Below are 18,588 nucleotides of genomic sequence, written 5' to 3' on the forward strand. Positions count from 1 at the left end.
CCAAAACCCAGAAGCGTGGGTTCAGTTACATTTTGCTGTTGCTTGTCGTAGGATAATTTCAACCCCTTATGTTCATTATCTATTTGAACCAAAGTCACTAACTTCTATTTTACAGAGGAAACTGGAGAGTGGAAATTGTAATCTGTACCTGACACGCCACCAGTTTAACAGGACTGCATGGAAATTTAGCTCAAATCTAAATAGTGAGACTTGATCTTTATTTACAGAAATGAAGTGTTTCCAGTAGCCTCCCGGGCCTCGCTCGTCTTCGGGAAAACTCAATGCCAGTGGTCTGGGAGCTTATTCCCTCTCACAGTCTGTGTTTTCTGTCATGTATTCCTTCACAGAACGTTTATCTTAAAATCAAGGGTCTTTATAACCAGGGGAAGTTTGATGAGAATTCCAACAGCCTCACTAGATGCTCACTTAGAGTGGATGTTCGTGGAAGCTGGAAACTCTAAGATTTATTTCAAAGGCCAATGTTCCAGTTCAGGAGTGACCACTGGTACAACATAATTCACATCTGGAAAAAAATGAAACACACAGGACCTGATGAGAACATTTTTTTTAACCAGGAAGTTAATTACATATGGCTGAGCTATTTCTTGTGTTCAGGGATCATGGTTTGTATTTTCATTCCTCTAGGCCGTTAAGAAAATTGGCCCACCTCTTGCCCATATCCTTACCTGATTAACTCTGTTGAGTATTCGCTGGGCTTAGTGACTCACTTCTAACACAGAGACTAAGGAGAAGGGGTGGTGTGGCGTAGACAGTAGGTCATAACAGGTAGCATGGCTCTGCCCCTCTCTCTTTCTTGGGTCCCCACAGTGCTGTCTTTGGGGAAGCTAGCCACCATGCTGGACTATCTGTGGAGAGGTGAGGAACCGCAGCCCTCGAGCAACTTTCCAAATTCTCAAAGGCCTGGCCAACACCTTGACGACCACCTCATGAGAGATCCTGAGCCAGAACCAGTTGGCGAAGCCGCCCCCCAGATTCCCAATCCTCCGGAACCGTGGGAGCCATCTTGGATTTGTTGTTGTTAAGCTGCTGCATACGTTTTGGGGTGATTTGTTATGCAAAAATAGCTAATACACGCGTGGGTGACAATACACCATCACGACTGGTGGAGAATCCGTCCTTTTTAATATTTTAATTTCTCTACACCACTAAAAAAAAAAAAAATCTGTATTTTTATCCCTTTTTTGTTCTTTCATTCAGGTCTGTAAGAATTGTCCGTGGAAGCACTGTGATGCTCAACATCATTTAAACCAATTTCTATGGTGTAATTCCCTCTTGAAGATACAAGTGTTTTTATGGGGAGCAGAAAAATGTGATATCTATTCAGCGAACACATCACTGAAATGCGTGCCTAACCAGTGATCTGACAAAATAGTTTATCTTTTTTATGAACCCAAAACCACCACACATAAAGAAAATCCAAGCACGCATTTGTCATTTCTAAATGCTTCAGCAGGGAGAACAAACAAAATAGCATTTTTTCCTCTTTCTCGCTCTTTTTGTCTGTTCTTAATTAGGTTGTGTTTGTAGCAACGTTTTACAATGTTGAAAAACGCGAAAATGAGGATTTAAAAACAATCAAATAATTCCACATTGCTGGCACACTGCACATGACACAAAAGGAAGATGCACATATATCGGAAAAAACCTATTTATTTCCTTCTGTTGTTTATACCGTAAGTAATAGCTTAGTAAGTGGGAACTATTAATTTTAAATGAGAATCCATACGTCCTGGGTGCCAACAGAATCTCTAGTTTAAAATTTTTTTCGCTTAAATTTTTTTCTGGTCTTGACCATGAATAACACCCTAGCTTTTGTTTTCATTTTAATGTCAGCAGTTTTACAACAAACTAAGAAGGCGGCCTGCCTTTAAGCTTCTGTCACTGTATTTAAGGTAAATGCAATCACCCACAATCATGTTGGGGAATTTGCCAGAACAAGTAATGTTCCTTTATTCAAACTGGCATTCCTTGCGCACGGGAGACTCAAGTTCTAACATCTTTCACTCACATGCATAGAAGTATTTTACCATTTTTCTCTTTAGAAACAAGTTGTAGCAGAGGTGGCTGGATGGCTTAGTCGGTTAAGTGTCCAACTTCGGCTCTGGTCATGATCTCGCAGTTCATGGGTTCGAGCCCCGTGTCGGGCTCTGTGCTGACGGCTCAGAACCTGAAGCCTGCTTCGGATTCTGTGTCTCCCTCTCTCTCTGCCCCACCCCTGCTCACACTCTTTCTCAAAAATAAATAAACTTAAAAAAAATTTTTTTAAATAGATAAAAAAAGAAACAAGTTGTAGCAGGATTTAATGGAAAGAGCTCTGTATAAAAGAGGAAAATGAGAATATTAAATCTGAACGAACAAAGATTAATGCAACCACCTCAGTCTGATCCCCTTTTTGTCGCTTATTAAAGTTATCCCCTCAAATAAGAACAATTTCTCTGTAAGTTACTTTCTTTAATTATTCAAATGACCCCCTGATTCCTGTCCCATTTTCTTCCAAAAGGTTTATATCAACCAAGGGAAATAACACCAGATTTGGAAAGTGTTAAACAATATACAAATTTAAGAATTACTGTGTTAATGTATTTAGTCCGAGTGCAAGAGAAGTCCCAAAGCTTTGGAGAGAGTATCTCTTAATGTAAACTCTACATGACAAGTGAAACATTTTCTTGTGAATGTATTTTGATACTATTTTTACTTGTTAAAATACAGTATTCATTTCTCTGAATATTTTATCTTGGCTTATCTAAATTTATATATGAAAAAAATTGCAACGATCTTTGTTAAACATATATTATATATCTGGCACAAAGTATTTTTCCTAAGTTATTCTATTTACAAGTGAAATAATTGAATGCACCGATGGCACAAATTCATGCCAAGATGCCTCCACAATTTATCCAAGTGTAGCATTTTATTCCCTAACTCATGCCTTTCAGTCCACGTGACCTGTTTCTTCACGATGATTATTTCATGTCGATTCCCTTCCTTCTTGTGTTAGCCTCTCCTAATCCCCACCCTCCTCCTTTTTACCTATTCAACTCAATTTATTTTTATTTTTTAAAATTATTTTATTTTAGTGTTGATTTATTTATTTTAAGAGAGAGAGAAGGGCAGGAGAGAGGGAGAGAGAGAATCCCAAGCAGGCTCTGCACTGTCAGTGTGGAGCCCGACCCAGGGCACGAACCCACGAACCGCGAGATCGTGACCTGAGCCAAAACCAAGAGTCAGTTCGTTAACTGACTGAGCCATCCAGGTGCCCCTCAACTCAAACAATTTTTAATGGATTTTTTTTAATGGTCTTTATTTTCTATTGCCCTCAAATAATTTCCCACAATCATTTCTTCAGACAGTTCCAGTCTGAGGTCAGCTCTGAAGACGTGTCCTCTTTGTGAGGAGATGTTTCTCCTGAATGGCAGCCCCACTTTCCCCATGGAAACTGTCCCCCAAGTTGAAAGGCAGGGTTCCGCTCTTTCTGTGCACCTGCCAGCCTAACTCCTCGGTGTTGGGAAACTAGCGCTAACACGTCTGGAAGAAGAATAAAGAGCCCCAACTGAACAAAACAAATCAAACATCATCTCTACTCAGCCTCTCCTCCTGTCCTCCTCTCTCTCTCGTCTTTGCCCCATCGTTCTGTCTCCTTGTCACTTTCTTTGTATTTAGGTCTCTCTGTGTATCCTCAACGTCCTCAGTGGGTCCCTCCGTTTACTTTTCCTAATATCTGCCTCACGGGAGACTCTTTCACTGCTAGCTCTCTCTCCCCTCCCCTAAGTGCTTCTTAAATATGTGTTTCCAGGTCACATGAATATCCTTGAAACCAGATAAGACGCGGTGGAGAATTTCTCCAGAGAGTGTCTTTATTAATGGGCAAACCCCAGAAACTACTAACAATATGTTAAGGCAGCATCTAGGGTCAGCCATTGCTGCTGGAACAACGCATCAGATACTTGTCATCATTTAGAAAGCGAGCTGGACCTCAAACACGGATTTCTTATCTGGCTTTTTTCCTCAACTTGTAAGGCTGAGGAAGAGTAGTTACCTCTTTTTTGGTTACCTCTTCTGTCCCTCAGTGAGGCCCCATGAGTGGCCCAGCCAGAGAGGGAGATTGATTGGTATAAGGCCTGTGGGGACATAATTTAAACACTTTGTATCTTTGGGGCACCAAAGGAGAATTCTCCTTAAGTATCTTGTGAATTCTGTAGAAAGAGTCGACTTCTTACAGGAGACCATCTTCCTAATAAAGAACGCATTAGTCGAAGGACAATCAAGCTCATTTGCTCAACACATGCAGGCAGGATTATTGCATTCTTCAAAGCCAAACGTTTGAGACGTGATAGAAACTCTATTTATTTGATCATCGTAATTCTTCCTTTCTGTACTCTTGGTGAGAGCCTGGATGTTTAATGAACAACCATGAACCAACCACTCTATTCTAATTTCTGAGCCTTTTGCTATCTATAAACACACACTTTGTTTTACAAACTGTTCCAGAAATTCGTTGGTTTGAAAAACCTTAAACCCAGGTTTCAGGCTTCCCTATCAATAATAAGGGAAAGGAACTAAATTTGTCATTGTTTTTTAGTACTTGGTGACACGTATAAAATTAGGGAAACAATACTAAACTTAGGTCGGTCAGGTTAAAAAAATATTAAGCACCTATTATGTAGCAGATGCTGAAGAAGGTCCTTGGATCCCGCAGGGAGGAGAACATGGTCTTTGCCCCCAAGAGTGTATCTTGGGCGCGTGGGTGGCTCAGTTGGTTAAGCTCCGACTTTGGCTCAGGTCATGATCTCACGATTCATGGGTTTGAGCCCCATGTAGAGTTCTGTGCAGACAGCTCAGAGCCTGGAGCTCCTTTGGATTCTGTGTCTCCCTCTCTCTCTGTCCCTCCCCCATTCTCTCTCTCTCTCTCTTTCTCTCTCAAAAATAAATAAACGTTAATTTTTTTTAAGAGCATAGTCTTTGCCTGCTTTCGTGTGCCTCACAAGGGTTTTTTTGGAGGAGAGGATTCAGCACTCAGTCAATGCGGAATAAGTGTTCCTACTCTTCCTTATCACAAACATCCCTACTCCCACCTTCTGGATGTAAGGACTTTCCAAACAGGGGAGAAGGTACCCATTAGAATCCCTTCTCAACTTGAGTCAAGTTCCTTCCTACTGCTTGGGGGCTTTGGCACAAATGGTGCCGTCTGCCCTCGCGTATCTTGTGGCCCAGCCTTTTCCCTTCACAGCTTTTTGGAATAAATTCACACATTATACCATTTACATTTAAATTCTTATTTTTATTTTCAATTATTTTTTAGGGAGAGAGGGGGTGGGGAGGGGCAGGAAGAGAGGGAGAAAGAGAGAGAATTTAAAGCATACTCCATGCTCAGTGCAGAGCCCGACATGGGGCTCAATCCCATGACCCTGGGATCATGACCCGAGCCAAAATCAAGAGTCAGAAGCTCAACCGACTGAGCCACCCAGATGCCCCTATACCATTGACATTTAAATTGTACAACTTGGGACAACTGCGCGGCTCAGTGGGTTAAGCATCCAACTCTTGGCTTTGGCTTGGGTCATGATCTTGTGACTTCTTGGGTTTGAGCCCTGCCTTGGGCTCTGCGCTGGCAATGCTAAGCCTGCTTGAGATTCTCTCTCTCCCTCTCTCTCTGCTCCTCCCCTACTCAAGCTGTCTCTGTCTCTCTCAAAATAAATAAATAACCTTAAAAAATGAATTGTACAACTCAGTGGCTTTTAGTGTATTACAGAGGAGCGCAGCCTCACCACGATCTAAATTGAAAGCCTTTTCCCCATCCCTCATCAGCAGACACTTTCCATTCTTCCCTCCACCCTTGGGCTCACCTTAGCTAACCACGAACCTACTTTGCGTCTCTACAGATCTACATATTCTGGACATTTCATAGGAAAGAAATCATACAGTTGTGGCTTTGTGTGCGGGGTTTCTTTCCCTTCACATAACAGTTTCAAAAGTTTACCCGTGTCATAGCGTGTACTTACTCCCTCCTTCATGACATTCAGGACCCATTCCCTTCTGTGAATATGCTACAGTTTTTTAAATCTGTTCCTCAGTGGATGGTCATTTGGAGTCTTTCCACTCTGGGCTGTTATGAATAAAACATTTGTGTACCGGTTCTTGTGCAGACATACGTTTTCATTTCTTTGGGGAAGCTTACACCCAAGCGATATAAGGCTTAAGGGGTGAAATGACTCATGCCCTGCCCCTGGTAATCCAAAATAGCACTATAAATTAGGTATGAAACAGTGTTTCATTATAGTTTGTAACAATGTGCCTATGTATCGAATCTTCTCCTAAGAATTTATCCTAAGTGATAACTTAAAAGCAATAAATACGGTTTTGAAAACGTCAATGGTAGCGTTACCTATTTTGCGGAAATAATAAAAAGATACCAAATATCGAATAATGAGGGAATGAAAGTAAAACCCAAACAATGAAATAGGGAGCAGTAAACTTAGAAAGTCATACATTTGTTATCTATGAAGATTCTTTAGAAGCATGAAAATGAGAAATATGTAAAAACTAGCATATAAATTATAGTTCTACTATCGTTAGATATATATACACGGATCAAGCAAAATTAGAAACGGGGGTTTTGTTAGGGTCGTAAATTTATCAATTATTTTTCGGCCTTTTAGAAAATGTATTAATGCCTTGGTTTTCTGTGTATCAGGTTTCACTTATGCAAGATGAACAAGTTCCAGACACCTGCTGGACAGCACAGTGTTTGTGATCAACCACGTCGTGCTGTGCACTTAAAATTTTATAGAGTAGATCTCATGTTAAGTGTACTTACCAAAAGTTTAAAAAAAGTAAAATTATGGAAAGTAGGAAAAACAAAACCCTAACATATTTTTCAAATGTTGTAAGTGTACGATACACAAGTATGAATGTGTGTGTGTGTGTGTGTGTGTGTGTGTCGTGCACCTCACCAGAGGGAGATTCTGATTCAATAGCTATTCTAGGTTGAACTGTACCCTCGGAGATAACGTGAGAGTTCTAATCTCCAGCACCACAGAATGTGATTTTATTTGGAGGTGGGTGGTTGCCGATGTAATAGTTAAGGAGAGGTCACACGGGAGGAGGGGGGGCTCCTAACCCAGTATGATTTGTGTCCTTGTAAGAAGAGGAGAGGAAATGTGGCCATGTGAATACGGAGGCAGAGATTGGAGGTGTGTCCCTACAAGCCAGGGAATGCTTGGGACTAACAGATGCCAGAAGGCAATGGAAGAACCCTGCTGTAGAGGTCTTGGAGGGAGTACGGCCCTGCCAGCACCTTAATTTCAGACTTCTCACCTCCAGAACTTTGAGAGAATGAATTGCTGTTATCTCAAACTACCTAGTTTTTGGGATTTTGTTATAGGAGCCTTAGGAAACTAATTTTGTAGCTTTAGCGGCTGGTGTAGCACTTAGACAGCTGACTGTCGCATAAGGAAGGCACGCCAGAGCTGTTCCACGCACAAGAATGTCCCACATGGCAGTTAAGGGGTGCAGTTAGGAATTCTGGGATTCTGGAGTGCAGAGGGCAACTCGGCCACTCTCGGCCTGTCTCATCTTATGCAGGTTATTTAACTTCTCTGTGATTTAGTTTATTATCTGTTACATGCAAAAAGTAGCCATAAGTCATAATACCTACTTTAGAAGGATATTATGAGGATTCAGTGAACACTCCATACCCGCTTCTAACTCAGTGCTGCATAATGCTGTCATGATTAACCTCTGGTGGTTTTGTTCTCACACTCTAACACGGGTTTACACCCGCAATCTGTCATCTGTGGGTGCATTCCGAGCGCTCAGGACAGAGTATTCCACAGATTTGTAAATGCTCATGGATTAGCTGTTATGATTCTAGAAGTTGGTAATACACAGGAGGTGTTCTGAAAGTTTGCAGTGAACAAGTATGGAGATAAATTAAGTGTCACGTGCGGTGTATTATCACTTTACCCCTTTCTCATTCCATGAATGACTTGATATTTTTGCGCTGACGATTTGTGCCCGTGTCACAGCTCCTAGTGTCGTGCATGTTGGAATGGCCCTGCCACCTTATGTAGGACCGATGGACACAAATTCAACCTCTGCAATTTTCCAGATGTCAACTCTTAGATAAATAAATTACTGGATCTTATCACTATCCTTATTTCTGTAAAATGAGAATATTGTCACGAATTATCTCTCAGGTTCTTTTGGATTTTGAGTTTCAATGACTTCGATGTTCTGAAGGGGCGAGTCTGAGACCGATGGCTCTTTGTAGACCCACAGTATTATGCGGTCCACTCGGAAAACGCAACAGTGTAAGTGACAAACATCACTATCGGGGCCCAACAAAAGATGATGACAGAACAAAAGAGCTGACAGAAGAAAAAATCATCAAGGTTGCAGATAAGTCAATAGAGAGCATCCAATGTGAATAATGGGAAGAAAAAAAGAAGAAAAATAAAGAGACTCAGAGAAGTGTGGGACAGCAGTACGTGTACAAACACAGAGGTAGTGGGAGTCCCAGAAGGAAAGAGAGAGAAAAAGAAGCTGAAAAATTATTTGAAGAAAAAAGTAGTTGGATACTTCCCAAATTTGATGGAAAACATTAATCTACAACTCCAAGAAGTTCAACACAACTCAAGTACTCTCCAACATAAAGAGATCTCCATGTACACGCGTCATAGTCAAATTGTAGAGAGGCAAAGTGTTGAAAGTAGCAAGAGGAAAGTAATTTCTAATGTAAGAGGCAATCTGAGTAAGATTAACAGTTGATCAGAAGTAATGAAGGTCAGAAGACTTTGCAATGACATCGCAAAAGTGCTAAGAGAGAAAACCCCATCAACCAAGAATTCTCTGTCTATGAAAACTTGCAAAACTGAAGGGGAGTTAAACATTCCTAGATAATCAAGGATCTTTGGTGAGGCTTTCCAGGTTGATTCTTCCTTCATTGAACATGCTGTGGCTTACGTTAACATAATAGGTGTTCTTTTTTTAAGTTTATTTATTTCGAGAGAGAGAGAGTGAGCCTAGGTGAAGGAGGGGCGGAGAGCGAAGGAGAGAGAGAATCCCAAGCAGGCTCTGTGATGTCAGCACAGAGCCTGACACGGGGCGAGATCTCATGAATCATGAGATCATGACCTGAGCTGAAATCGAGAGTCAGATGCTTAACTGACTGAGCCACCCAGGCGACCCTTGACACATTAGGTCTTAACTGACGTGTGTGGTAACCTCACTTATACGAGAAAGGCCTTGTGGGTTGCGAATTATCCCCATTTTAGACTTAGTCGCACAACTTATATCACATTTCTCAGGGAACCAGGCTCAGTAAGTCCAGAGACTTCAGGGGTTTTGTAAACCGTTAGCAATTTTAAACAACAACGACTATCGTGCTGAAAGCATCTCACAGGAAAGGAGTGTTCTGTTTCTCAGCAGCACGTTTAGAAGTTGATACGATTGCTTCACCTGCCTCCTTTCTTTCTTGAAAACAGGAGAAAATGCTTGGTAGACCTGCTTCTCGGGCACTAACTCTTCAGATTTGCTGGAACGTTACTGTCAAATTCTTAAGGCTGCTCATAAAACGCTCATCAAAGCCCTTTGGACAGTAAGCGCACACGCTGTGAAGGCACGGAGAAAAGTGTAAAGCCGTTAGTGGTGGTAATTGTCCATTTAAATTATCCTCACATCAATGGAAGAATAGATTTCTCAGCACTTGCAGAGTAGAAGCATATGATAGATTTATACTCTCTGTGATTGAATGAAAACATTTCATTCCGCTGAAAACTCAAACAATGCAAGCCCTTTGCATAATTAAGTAAAACCCTGGTTCTGTTGGTCACTATAATTATCGTATTCTGGAACACGACATGTAATTGAGTTTTGAATTGAAGGCATTGGAGCAAGTCCGTCAAAATCAATTGAATTGATTTTCACTTATGTAGATGCATGGAGTTTTACAGTGGTTGAAGTTCTTTTTTGAACCGATTAGATTCCAGATATAGGCCAATTTTTCATATTTCAACCCTTGTACACTTTCTCAAACAATGTCATAAATATATCACAACCTCTCCTGACAAAACAACGCGGCCAACATCCTCACACCGTGTTAAGTAATTAGTTCTAAAATTGGAAAAATCGTAAGAGTTAACTTTACTAAAATGGAGTAACCAAAAATGTCGAATACAAATAACTCTAATAAAAAACAGACCACAAATATAAAACACCTATGTCACGTAACATTGAGGATAGACCAAAATGTTAACTATCAAGGGCTTTAGCCTGGAGTTGCAGGGACCCTCCTGAAACCAGATACAGTGAAACCTTGGCTTGCGAACATAATTCATTCCAGAAACATGCTTGCAGTCCAAAGCACTTGTATATCGAGGCGAATTTCAAGAACCAGTGGCTCAGTGGTGATCAAGGGACGTTGGGCATCACGTACTACTCTTAAGATATCGCCTGTGTGTCAAGTTAAAATTTATGAGAAAGCCTTGTTCATCTTGCAGAACACTCTCAGAACAATTCGCTCACAATCCAAGGTTTTACTGCCTAGGAAGACGAAACCAAGAGCTCCAAAGAGTGAGGACACCTGATTGCTGAACCCTTGACTATCAATGTTTCTGAAGCCAAATCTATCCCTCTTGGACTTCTAAATTAAGTAAACATAAATTCCTTTTTGCTCATAAACTCACTTGAATTTCATTTCTGTTGCTGTCATTTAAAGTTCTGACATAAAAATAACCTATCTGTGAATTTTCTGACCTTGTATACGATAGGCATACATTTAGAACGCTGAACTTCTGTCAGTGGAATTTTATGTAGTATGCTTACATTTCTATAATGCATCTTGGCTATGTTTGTTTTAATGTAGAAAAAATAACAATATTAAATAGCGAACATCACGCATTTCCATAAGATTTGCCAAGAAGGCCAGGTCATTTGTAAAAGCTATGATTATGTAACACTGATTGAATATAATAGAATGACATAGGAAACAACAAAGATTTATAGCCAAAGAAAATATAACATTGTCTATGCTAAGTGAAATAAGTCAAACAGAGAACAGTGGATACCGTATGATTTCGCTGATATGTGGAATCTAAAACAAAACAAAACAAGTAAACAAACAGAAACAGACCCATAAATAAAGAGAACAGCTGATGGTTGCCAGAGGGAAGCAGGCGGGTGATGGACAAAATGGGTGAAGGGGAGAGGTAGATACAGGACCCCAGTTATGGAATGAACAGGTCATGGGGACGAAAGGTACGAATTAAGGAGCACAGTCAGTGGTGATGAAGTAACATTGTATGGTGACGGGTGGTACCTACACTTGTGGTGAGCACAGCACAACGTTTAGAATTGCCAGATCACTGGGGCGCCTGGGCGGCTCAGTCGGTTAAACGGCCGACTTCGGCTCAGGTCACGATCTCGCGGTCCGTGAGTTCGAGCCCCGCGTCGGGCTCTGTGCTGACAGCTCAGAGCCTGGAGCCTGTTTCAGATTCTGTGTCTCCCTCTTTCTCACCCTCCCCCGTTCATGCTCTGTCTCTCTCTGTCTCAAAAATAAACGTTAAAAAATTTTTAAAAAAAATTAAAAAAAAATAGAATTGCCAGATCACTATGTTGTACACCTGAAATTAATGTACGTCGTGTATCAGCTATACGGCAAGGGGAAAAAAAAAAAAAAAAAGAAAAATGTAACATTCTAACTTACACAAATAATTCATACATCTAGGAAAAAATTCGAGGCAATCAATAAATGCCTTTCTTGAAACGGAGATGCGTTTCACGGTCGATAAGTATATTTATAAAGGGATTATTTCTCATTTGCTCCCTTGTCTCTGTTTCTTTACAACTATTATGAATTTTGTACTGTTCTGGTCGTAAATGATGTCTTCAAAATCAAGGAACTTGAAAGCCCTGGGGTAGCGGGTAGGGTTTTTGGATATCTAAAAAATATGAATGGCAAGATGGAGAACAGCAGATAAGATATCAACGTGAGGACTTTGGGAAGATAATAAACACAATCACGGATAGTGAACGGCGGGGTGGGCACATGCTGGCCATGAACCAGAGGCTAGGCAATGTGGTCTGTATCTGACCTGCAGTTCTTATTCCCTTCTCTTAGGAGGCCTTCTCAGATGGATGTCATCATTGGCTTAGCACCCATTTTACACAGGAATTAAGTGGAGCTTGAAGCATCTAAGTGACTTGCCCGATTTTACAGACCTGGGGAACAGCAGAAACAAGAAGCCAAATTCAAGTTCCCATAACCCCAGGATGGGCAGGACTGCACCGTGGTCGGGTTCTGCTCAGCCTTGGTTTTGCATGTCAGCTCTACTATGTGACCTTGGACACGTTGCTAACTTCTCCGCGTCTCGGTTTTACTTAGGCGACCGTGATAATAACGCGAAGACTAAGGAAATTAATACATGAAAAACGCTCGGAGTGGTGCCCGGAATCATCTAACAAAAATTCGAGGCCATCAATTTTGCAGTATGAACTATGATTACTGTTCTGTGGTAATATGCCTGGAATTCGGTGAGTTTTCAACAAATAGTGGTAGTTTTCAACAAGTAGTAGGTATTGTTTAAAAAACCTGATGTCATACAGGTGGCAGAAGTTGCCAGATACTATTTTTGTGAAAATAAAAGTTTTTGGAAAAAAGGGTTTTTTGGAACTTGTTTTGTTTTTTTTTAAATCAATGTATATGCAGATGAAATTACTTAGATTTACATTATTCCAGTACACGAATTTAGCATCTATTAAATTAAACACCAATAATCTAAGATAAAATCTTAAATTATCTGCGGTGGAATGAAAAGCCAACAGAAAGTAATTTTTAAAATACCTTACGTTGATTCTAAATAATTTTAAGCATGGATTCGACTCAACATAATGATTTTTATGCACCGCTTCATATAGAGTAATTGGGCCATAGTCTTACTTCATTTACTAACACTTATGTGACTGTGGGGTTCCATACCCAACTGAGTACGTATCCAGATTTTTCTGATGCTATTTTGCAAACTTTATTGTTGTTTTATTCCTAGCCTCAGTATGGTAGCAATTTGTTTAACCCCAATAATACTTTCAAATAATTGTCCTTAAATTTATTGCTAAATGGGACAATCAACTTTTCATTAGAGTTGCAATTATTTATATTACACTTGACATTATAATATTTCATAGACTTACTTTAATTTTTTAAAAATTGCCATTGGTACTTTGCTCGAATATTTGCCTTGGGTGACCCACGCATCATCTCTAGCACAGGTTTCCTGAGGGAAAAAGCAAAATAAAACTATTTTCAGGGAGATAATACTGGGGCACTCTGTGATATCGGCTAAAACACGGAGCTGTTATCAAGGATTTATTGTTTTCCCATAAGAAAGAAGATGATTACCTTGTTGGGAAGATAAGATTATGCCAAAAATAATCTTTTTCATAAAATCTTACCACTTGGCTCTTTAAATAAGCCAGAATTATTTCAGTTAAGGTATCCGGGAAAACCCTAGGGTCTTCTTATATTTCCATATACCAAATCTTGAATTAAAACTTCGGATACAAATTGCTTTAACTGGAACTGGTTTCACATGGTTTTCGAAAGGCAGGTTGGAATCTCTAATTGTAACATTTGAGATGGCTCCCCGAAAATCTACAGTGATCAAAACGGCATACATGTGAAATGCTTCTGAAGTTCGAAATCTGCAAAGGGAAAACATTTTTTTAATGTTTTCATTTATTTTTGAGAGACCACAAGTGGGAGAGGGGCAGAGATGGGGAGGGGGGACAGAGGATCCAAACTGGGCTCCACGCTGACAGCAGAGAGCCCGACGTGGGGCTTGAACTCAGAGCCCCAAGATCGTGACCTGAGCCAAAGTCAGATGTTCAACTGGCTGAGCCACCCAGGTGCCCTAGAACAACATTTTTACAGTACTTTCAAATCGTTTATCCCACTCACAGTTATATGAACGCGTATTAAAATTGTTTCTTATACCAACAATTAATCCACTGGAGTCACTGAAATGTAACTTAAAGATCCACTGAAGAAGGTTCAATTGTCTTGTTCTTATTTTTATAGGTGACAGAAGTTGAGTGGCTTGCTCAGAATGATAGATGTGATTCCTAGAATTAGGATTAATGGGTACATATATTTTTAAAACCCAACAAGTCTGAAGTAGGAACAAGGTGAAGAAGGCAAAGGCACAGATCCCTGAAGCTAAAACTCCTGCCTTGGAATAGTTGTCATGACTCGAAATAGAAGTGACCCAAAGTAGGTTTCCTGACAATTTGGGGGACCATACACTCGGACACATCATACTCAACATGTTGAAAACCAGGCACAGAGAATATCTTGAAAACAGCAAGAGGAGAATGACTCATTACATACAAGAGAACCGAATAAAGTTAACAGGTAACTCCTGTTTTTAAAAAAGTGTTTAATGTTTATTCATTTTTGAATGACAGAGAGAGAGAGAGAGAGAGAGTGAACAAGTGGGGAGCGGCAGAGAGAGAGGGAGACACAGAAACCGAAGCAGGCTCCAGGCTCTGAGCCGTCAGCACAGAGCCCGACCCGGGGCTCGAACCCACAGACCGTGAGATCATGACCTGAGCTGAAGTCGGATGCTTAACTGACTGAACTACCCAGACTCTCCAAACAGGTAACTTTGTATTAAAAATAGTAGAAATCAGGGGTGCCTGGGTGGCTCAGTCAAGCATCAGACTCTTGATTTCAGGTCAGGTCATGATCTCACAGTTCCTGAGTTGGAGACCCGGATTGAGCCCAGCATGAGGCTCCGTGCTGACAGTACAGAGCTTGCTTGGGATTCGTTGTGACGGCGAAAGAGATAGTTCTGGGTAGACACCCAGTGCACTGCCCAGTCTTTCTGACAAAGAGGCTTATTTGCTTGTCCAGGAGCTTTGGCCTCAGGGACAGACTTCCGGTCCGTCATACTTATAGGAGTCTAAGGAGGTGCTTTCAGGGAATGGAGGCCAGGAGACACCGTCTTTGCAGCCTCCCCCTGCTTTGCTCCAGCTCTCTGGAACTTTCTAGAAAAGAGTTGAAACCCTTGTCTGGTGCCCTGATTTTTGCAGATGCAACCAGTAGAGTCTTCAGTGGATAATGCAGTCTGTCACTTACATTTCAATGAAAAGATAAATAAACAAAGGTGTAACATACAGTTACTGAGAATAACTGACAGAGAAGAGAGAAAGGCACCAAGGACACAACGGAATCAATCATTTGTGAGAATTTCTCCAAGTTCACGAAAAACATGAAGCCACAGGTCCGAGAAGCTCAGAGAACACCAACCAGGAGGAGCACCCCAAATCCCATACCTCGCTGTATCAGATTTGAACGGCAGACAATCAAAGAGAAAGAAAAATCTTTAAAGAAGGAAGAGGAGGGAAAAAAACTAATTACGTATAGAGGAGCAAGGAAAACCGTTGCATTGGCCTTTTCTTTAGAAACTGTGCGAGCAAGAAGAAAACCAAGTGAAATACTTACAAGTATTGAAAACAAAAACAGACCCATAAAACACCACCAGCCTGGAATTCTGTATCCAGCAAATTTTTACCTTTATTTACTCAAAGGTAAAGGAAAAAATACTCTCTCCAACAAACAAAAATCAAGGGAATGTGTTGCCAGCGGAACTGCCTTGCATGAAATAGTAAAAGAAATTCTTTAGAAAGAAAGAAAATAGTATTGGTCGGAAACTTGGATCTGCAGAAATAAAGGAAGGATCCTAGAGAAGGAATACACGTAAAATAGAATCTCTTATTTCTCTTATTTTTCATCAGTTAATTTAATAATCCTTTCTTCGAATTACTAATAATGGGACCTGGGGTAATCTGTAGAAGTCACCCCTAAGGGTTCCTTTTTACAGAAGTCATCTAAAAGGATCTAGACCAGCCACGCACGTACATTTACCCCTCGTTTTGTCTACCATGTTCTGGCTCTGTACTTAAACACAATAAATAATTTCAGGGTTTCCTACAGCAATTCACCTTCGTATTCTTCCGTTTATTCGAAACACGGACTTAGTAGAACAAAGGAGCGGCATTGGCCCTTGATCTATTTCTATTTGTCTAGAAATGAAATGTTGCTCCTTGGAAAGGGCATTTGTACTGCTTTTATCTGTGTTACTGAGCCTTCGGTAGACTAAGATATCAAACAGAATATCACTCTCAGTTGATACAAAAGATCTTTTTACTCTAGCGCTTTCTTCTAAGGGAATTTCTCTAACTCCGGGGGCGTCAAGGAGAGTCTACTTATCATCTGAAAGCAGAGGTAGAAGAAACTCATCCTGGAGAAGATGGTGTTTGTTCCTTGGGTATTCCTTGAGGGCGAAATTGACTTGAACTGGCATATGGATAGAAGAGCTCACCTTAGGAGAACTGAATCCGACTTGTGGAGTAGGGGGTGTTACCAGAATCCAGCTTTATCTCATCTTGCCGTCTTTTTACTCCTTTACTGCCAGCAGATCTGCCCTTCTCACCCCTTACAGATATCAGCAGAAAGCCTCCTACCCAAACGCTGCAGAGTGTGAGGGTCTCAGTCCACGTCTGATACACTCCCACCCCCTCCATTTCCGATGTGGGGGTGCAATCAAAGGAATAGGGAGAGGAAGACTTCCTTATAGAACTGGTAACTTCTTGGGATACTGCTGCTTGGTCTTCTCTCTAATGAGACCACGTGATGGTATTGATTCTCCAGGTAATATGCAGCTCTATCTTGGCCCCTCTGTCACTGCAGATGTTTCTAGAGAGAGGCAGCCTCCCTTCAGCAGCGCACAGCTCTTTCCACCATGTGACTTTGGGTGGGACGCTGGAACCGTTGAGATCTTTTCTTCACTCTAAAGTGGGACAACCCTCTCAGTGATCTCTGGGCATAGAATAAAGGGAGGGATGTGGTGAGGAGTCATTGACTGCAGTGAGACTCTTACGACTACCCGTCCGTGGGAGGAAGGTCCGTCCACACGTGGACGGACCTCTTTAGAATACCTGATGCTTAGAACCTTCTTGCGTTAGCCATGGTGCCCGAGTGCTCATTCAGGAGTTAAAAAAGAAGCTCCATACAACATCCTAGTACATAGAATTGATTTTTGTTCTCTTCAGTCGTTAAAGTCATATTTTTTATAGTGGTGGATCTTGGGATAAAACAGAAAAGGAAAATATAAAAGGCAATCACCCATGCTTCCACAATGCACACTTTCCACATATTGGTACATTTCTACATAGTCTGAGTGAAAAAAGTTCAGAACAATTAAATCTGTCCTTCTTTGAATATATATAAATCACGTCGTGATGGAAGAAATGTGCAATTTCCCGTTCCCATAAAGTTAATTTTCATTAAATAGCTAAAAGAATGTAATGACTGGGGAGCCTGGGTGGCTCAGTCAGTTAAGTGTCCAACTCTTGGTTTCAGCTCGGGTCATGATCTCACAGTTCGTGAGTTCAAGCCCCACATCGGGCTCGGTGTTGAGAGTGTAGAGCCTGCTTGGGATTTCTCTCTCTCTCTCTCTCTCAAAATAAAGTAAACTCAAAAAAAAAAAAAAAGTAATGATCAAAATAAATAAAACAAAGCATCACCTACTCTTTCTATGCCACAGAGTTGGAGTTGGTTCAGTTCTTCACACACTGGCCACCAGTGGAAAGCTGGCTCTGTGGCCGATGCTGAGGAATGTGATAAACAGCCATGATGATGTTCCTGTCTTCAAGGAGCTTACAGTCTGGAGGAAGAGACAGAAGTGTCAACAGATACAATATAGTGTGTTTGGAAGACTATTAGGAGGCACGGTATACTCTATAGGGGCATGCGTGGTGATGACTGCAGAGAGAAGGGCTTCTTCTTGTTTATTTATTTTGAAAGAGAGAGAGAGAGAGATTGAATGTGAGTGGGGAAAGGGGGAGAGGAAGAAGGAACGAAAGAATCCCAAGCAGGCTCCACACTGTCAGCGCCGAGCCCGAGGCAGGGCTCGAACCCACGGGCCATGAGATCACGATCTGAGCCGAGATCAAGAGTTGGATGCTCAACCGACCGAACCACCGGGGTGCCCCCAACAAGGGCTTCTTCACAGAGAATGTGGCGCCTTCGCAGAATGTGGACGCCTGAAGGGGCATCTTCCAGACTGAGGAGGTGAAGGCTGGAGGCAGGAGAAGACAGTTTGGGCAGAACTCCCCGGTTCACGCAAATTCACCTTGTGCATTTGCGAACCTGGGTTTATGGCCAGTTGGCATCTCCATGGCATCAGGTTTGGGTCGGGCAGGCAGTGGCAGAAGGGGCTCCGGGCAGGGGTCTGTCGCGACACTGTGGAGATTGAACACCACCTTTTCGGTAACAGAGCAGCAATGATGTGGTCAGATAGAGGTTTGTGAAATCTTTGGGAAGACAGATTGAAAGGGGAAAAGCGGAAGAAGTGAAGGCCAATCGAGAGACCGTCCTAATAAGGCAGACGAGTGATCACGTGGCCCAGACTGCCAGGGTGATAGTGCTGGGACGAAGGACCCACTGGTGTGACAGATACCAGAATGGCACCAAGCTTATCAAATACGGTTTCAGTTTTTGTCTGGGCATTT

General features: G+C 41.5%; 1 long non-coding RNA gene across 2 annotated transcripts; it reads right to left on the reverse strand.

The window, feature by feature from the left end:
* Positions 1–254: 254 nt before the first annotated feature.
* On the reverse strand, positions 255–13,534 carry LOC122205478. Of its 2 annotated transcripts, XR_006196087.1 has the most exons (5): positions 13,468–13,534; positions 13,207–13,289; positions 12,111–12,237; positions 9,542–9,629; positions 255–523 (listed from the first exon to the last, which is right to left on the reverse strand). It is a non-coding gene; the product is annotated as an uncharacterized LOC122205478 (long non-coding RNA). The 2 variants fall into 2 exon arrangements; XR_006196086.1 differs by lacking the exon at positions 12,111–12,237.
* Positions 13,535–18,588: the final 5,054 nt, after the last annotated feature.

Source organism: Panthera leo, chromosome D4 (assembly GCF_018350215.1).
Source record: "Panthera leo isolate Ple1 chromosome D4, P.leo_Ple1_pat1.1, whole genome shotgun sequence".
NCBI lineage: Eukaryota > Metazoa > Chordata > Mammalia > Carnivora > Felidae > Panthera > Panthera leo.